A 6,000-nucleotide genomic window follows, 5' to 3' on the forward strand; every position below is an offset into this window, starting at 1 on the left:
GCTCATTATTGCTAAAGCAAGAGCTGATAAAAATAAACATCACAGCACTAAACAGTATTTAGAAAAGGATTGAGAACTAGAAGAACTTGCTGAACTGCTTCCCTATCTCCTTTTTAAGCTTCCTCTTTTGGATGAGATATTCCTATCCTTCTCTCCCTTCCCCCCTCCCAAATATATTTTTTGTACTCTAGAGGAACATGGAGAGAAAATTAAGTGGTGAATGTTTATTACTGTTCTGCTGAAGCATTAAAACTAAAATGTTACGTGTTAAACCTACTTAGGGTTTACCCAAACAACTATGGACATACAGTATGAGATTATTAGATTCAGTTTTTAACCAAAGACGCTTTTTCAAAAGGCAACTGGACTTTCTTTGTTTTTCCTTGAAGACGTTTTTCTTCTCATCCAAGAAGCTTCTTCAATTCTGACTGAATGGTGAAGAATGGAAGAACTTACATTCCTTGCAGTCATTTGGTCGTTAGCACTCTTCTTGAGAGTCATGGAGGTCACTTGGAGGTTTATCTGTGTCTTCAGGGTCACCTGAATAATGCAATGGGTGTGGAATCTTCTTGGTTAAATCTGCTAAAATCACTGGGTTGTAAAAAGGAGATAGGTGGTGTCATATCCTCCCCCCCTCTGTTGAGAGAGGACTGTTCAATCTTAACATAGATGGCCCCTTTGACCTCTTTCAAACAGTGGTCCTCTCTGTCCAGAATGTGGACTTTGCTGTCTTCAAAAGAGTGACATTGTCTTTCAAATGCAGATGGACTGATGAACCTTGTCCTAATGGGTTTGTTCTCCTATGTTGTGCCAGGCATTTGTGAAGCAGTTGTTTTATTTCTCCAATGTACAGATCTGCACATGTCTCACTGCATTGTACTGTGTATATTACATTGCTCAGTTTGTGGCTGGGTGTTTTATCCTTGGGGTAGACAAGCTTCTGCCATGGTTTATTTTTGGGTTTAAAGTGTGTATGTATATTGTGTTTGTTGAAAATCCACCTGAGTTTTTCAGATATTCCTGCAACATATGGAATGACAATGTTGCTTCATTTATTGTTCTCTTCTTTGTCTGTTATGGAGGAGCTCTTTCTGGATCTTTTTTTGGATTTGATAAAGACTCAGTTGAGATAGCCACAAATTCTGAAACACAAAGGTCACTCTTTTGAAGACAGCAAAGTTCACATTCTGGACAGAGAGGACCGCTAGTTTGAAAGAGAGGTCAAAGAGGTCATCTACATTAAGATTGAACAGCCCTGAGCTGGATGACTGAGAATCTCCAGAGACATTCAATCTGTACCCTGATTCAGAAATTTAGAAATTATTTTGATTTTAGGTGATTTAATTTGGTGTTGAATCTGAGACTCCATTTTCTCCATTGATTTCCTGTTTCCCTCCCAAAAACCCGAAGCTTCATTTCCTTTATTAAGCATCACTGATATCTCTAAACTGTGATAATTTTTTACCTTTTAACAGAAGTGGCAAACAAACTACAATATGGCTTCCTGAACAAATTAAATCTGCCATTTTACAAAACAAGATGGCAAAGTATTGAGAGCTAGGTACTTTAAAATTTTGATTTTTTTAAAGGAATGTATGTATAACATTGGCATGTGGAAGGAATAGGCCATAATCTGCCACACTGGTCCATTGCAGGTTGGCAGATGTGTTAGTTGGGGTATCCATCATGGCCTGTTTACCTTGGAAGACCTTTCTGAGCATAGCTCACAATTTCATTTACCCACACAAGCCCCTTCACCTCATCAAAGCCCAAATAATCAAAAATATCCTTGAATCTGCTACATCTATAGCACCGCCAGAAAAACACATGGTACAGTCAAAAATCTCTGATGAAACTATTGATTTAATGAAAAAATGATGGACAATAAAGAATACCAGAAGTTTCACTAATAAACTGGAGCATGTTGAACTTTGCAAGACCATAAGAAAGTGTATTCAAGAGACTTCCGGTTTAGCATCGGTGGCAAAATGGACGCAGGAAGGCAGGGCTCTGCCTTCTGTACCCGATTTCGCCCTGCTGGGAGCCCTAAAAGGGCCTAAAATTGCCCCGAAGAGGCAGTGAAGAAGGAGGGGTGCCTCATCGATCATGGAGAGATGGCGATCTTTCCATTCAATCTGAGGAAAGCCCTCCAAACTGGCAGGGGAAAGACTGACTACATTCCTGTGGCCAGCCATTAGCCACTGACAACCGAAGAGCACCAATTAGCAGATCATAAACAGCATGTTTGGAACGGTGTTTTGCCCGTTAGGTCTGCAAAATATACCTGATGATAAGGAAGAAGATTTTAAAAAAATGAAATATACAGCTGTCAGGGGAAATGTCGCAACTTGGGAGACAAAAAATGAAAAGAGAAATTGAGGGAGAAGGAAAGTAGGAGTTGCTTAAGAAATATAAATGGACAGAAGGATGGTTGGTATGAATAAAATTCTTAGCCATATAAATGTAATTAATATTGAGAAAATCATAACTGACAAATATATTTCAAATATTGGTGGGAAATCAAACTTTAACAAGAACATCAAAAACAGAATATTGATTTATGAATTGTTATTTGTATAATATTAGTAAAATATGATATATTTATATCATATAAATAAGTTATATTTAACTTTGTATGCATCAATAGTAACAAGAATTGTAACTGTGTAATGAGGCGAAAATGGAAAAAATATGAGAAAGAAAGGAGAATCAGGGAAAAAACACTGGATTGTGCAGTACTGAACAGATTTATATTGAAGAAGTTAATGTTAAATATGTGAATCCAGACAACACATTGTTTACTAAGCACTAAAGATTGTAATTGTTAAAAATCAATAAAACTTTATTAAAAAGTGTATCCAAGAAGAAACACATTAGTTTAACATGCAGCATGTGAAAAAGGCAATTGAAGAAAACAAAGGGATTAATAGAGCTTATAAATACAAGAAAGAAGGTTTTTGCACTAAAACATGAAGATGGCTCTGTGTGTAGAACAAGACAGGAAATATTAGAAATAATTGGAAAATTCTATTCATAGCTATACAAAGATCAAGATCACTCAAAAATAACCACCCACAAAAGAGGAAATGCCAGATACCCTAGTGGAGGAAGTATCGCCATAAAATCAAAGAAAAAATGGCAAAGCTTCAGGAAATCATTGTGTTATGGTTGAAATGCTAAAAGCTGGCGGTCACAGTTTACACAAGATATTAGCAAAAGTACATTCAAAATGCCTCAGGAATGCATGGAAAAATGCTGAAGTGATTCTTATACACAAGAAAGGAGCCCAAGATGATTTAAAGAACTATCACCCAATAAGCCTTTTTTCAGTCATCTACAAGGTTTTCACCAAGATAATAGCAAAAAGAATATTAAGAACATTAAATGATACATAGCCAAAGGAGCAGGCAGGGTTCAGAAGTGGCTACAACACAATGAATCACATCCAGGTTGTTCGGCAAGTCACTGAAAGGCACCATGAGTACACCATGCCTCTGTGCACGGCTTTCATTGACTACAAAAAGGCATTTGACTCAGTATTCCAGCAAGCAATAATTAATGCATTGCTGAACCAAGGCCTAGACACTGCTTACATAAAAGTACTTCAATCAATATATGAAAAAACAATGGCGACAATTTGCTTTAATGATCTTAAGATGGAAATCAACATAGAGCGAGGTGTACGATAAGGCAATACAACATTACCTATCCTTTTCTCAGCCTGCCTTGAAGTAGTGTTTCGCAAACAAGACCGGGCAAAAGATGGATACAAATCAATGGCTTAATCACTTAAGATTTGCAGATGATGTTGTTCTCTTCTCACAAGACCCAGGAGAGCTACAAAGACACAGACAAGAGCTGCACAAAGCAGGAGAACCATTTGGCTTAAAAATAAACCTGAAAAAGAGCCAGGTTATGTTTAATAAATTTGCCAAAGGAAAAAAAAAATATATCTGGAGAAGAACTAGATGTAGAGTAGACCACTACATATACCTTGACCAATGGATCTCAGTGGAAGGTGATACATTAAAGGAAATTGAATGGTGTGTTAAATGTGGTTGGCAGGCATTCGGCAAGTTAAGCATAATTTTCAAGAACAACTTACCCCTATTCCTGAACAGAAAAGTATTCAATCAGTGTGTCCTATCTGCTCTAACATATGCCTGTGAGACATGAACATTCACTTCACAATCGATATAAAAGTTATGAATGGTGCAAAGAACCATGGAAAGATACATGCTCGACATTACAAGACAAGATAGAAAGATCCATAATGGATTAGAGAACAAAGGAAAGTATATGACAGTGGTGGCGAACCTATGGCACGCGTGCCACAGGTGGCACTCAGAGCTCTCTCTGTGGGCACGTGCGCCATGCCCCAGAGATGGCAACCATCCTTCTTCAACCAGCCACCTGCTAACTTGCTGAGGTCCCCTGTGGCTGGATGTATCCCAGCATGGCTGGTTTCCCTCCCTCCCGTCCCATCCCTCCTGGCCTCGCATGCTCTCCTTTTCCTGGGCACAATGCATTGCATCACCTCCTCAGCTGTAGACTGGCTGTCCAGCTCGTGGCGGGCGGCAGAGCCCCAGAGTATGCCAGTTGAGGGGCCAGCAGGCTGTGTGCCGGAGCCAATGGTGTCAGGCAGCAGCCACCCTGACCCCTGCCTTGCCTTGCCCTGCAACAATGGCACCCCTGCCCTGCCTCGCCTCACCCTGTAGGACGAGCCTCCTTCCCACCACCCCACCTGCCAGAGACCCCCTGGATCTCTCCCAACCCTGCCCAGCCCCCATAGGCATCCCTCCCCACGAGCAACATCAAGATGACCATGCCCACCTTGGCCGCACCCACCCAGTCTGCCATGACCACTACAGCCACACCCACCCAGTGGGCCATGCCCACCTGGCACCCGGCGATAAATAAGTGGGTTTTGGGTTGCAGTTTGGGCACTCGGTCTCTAAAAGGTTCGCCATCACTGGTATATGATATCATCAATAGAGTAAAAGAAATGGAAATGGCAGGTGGACCAAGGAAGTCACAGAATGGATCCCACTTGATAAAAAGAGTCTAGGAAAAAGATCTAAAACAAGATGGATCAATGACATCAGCAAGTATTGTGGGCCCAATTGGCAAAAGAAAGCTCAGGACCATATTGTTGGAAACATGCAGAAGAGGCCTTTATCCTTCAGTGGATAGACAATGGCTAAAATGATGATGATGATGTATAACATACAAATATTATAGCAGTTATACTTACAAGTATAATATTAATATTTAATATTGTAAGTGACCCAGAGTTATACATTACATGTGGCAAGATGGGAGGCAAATAAATTTTACAAAGAATAGAATAGAATAGAATAGAATAGAATAGAATAGAATAGAATAGAATAGAATAGAATAGAATAGAATACAATACAATACAATACAATACAATACAATATATATTTGGCCAAATGTGGTTAGACACACAACAAATTTGTCTCTGGTGCAAAAGTTCTTGGAGCAGACATGTCAAACTCGTAATGTCAGAGTATTTAGAAAAGAATAACCAAGTCTCTGCAGGCCTGATATTTTTGGATGCTGAAAAAGCCTTTGACCAAGTGAATTGGCAGTTTATGTTATGTTTAATTAAGGAGATGAATTTTGGACAAAATATATTACAAGTATTATCTAATATATATCAAAAACAGACTGCTCAACTTATTGTAAATGGGGGTCTGTCAGAGGCTTTTGTAATAGAAAAAGGTACAAGACAGGGATGCCCGTTATCTCCGTTATTGTTCGTTTTAACATTGGAAATTTTGTTGATTAAAATTCGGGAGTCTCAAGAAATAAAAGGAATAGAAATTAATAAAAAAGAATATAAATTAAGAGCCTTTGCAGACGACTTGGTTGTTACTTTGTCTCAACCTACTTGTTCGGTGGTAAAATTATTACAATTGATCCAACAATATGGACGTGTTTCTGGTTTTAAAATTAATAATAATAAGACTAAAATAT

The sequence above is a fragment of the Crotalus tigris genome, unplaced genomic scaffold (genome assembly GCF_016545835.1).
Source record: "Crotalus tigris isolate CLP2741 ecotype Arizona unplaced genomic scaffold, ASM1654583v1 scf7180000024345.2110221, whole genome shotgun sequence".
NCBI classification, from domain to species: Eukaryota; Metazoa; Chordata; class Lepidosauria; order Squamata; family Viperidae; genus Crotalus; species Crotalus tigris.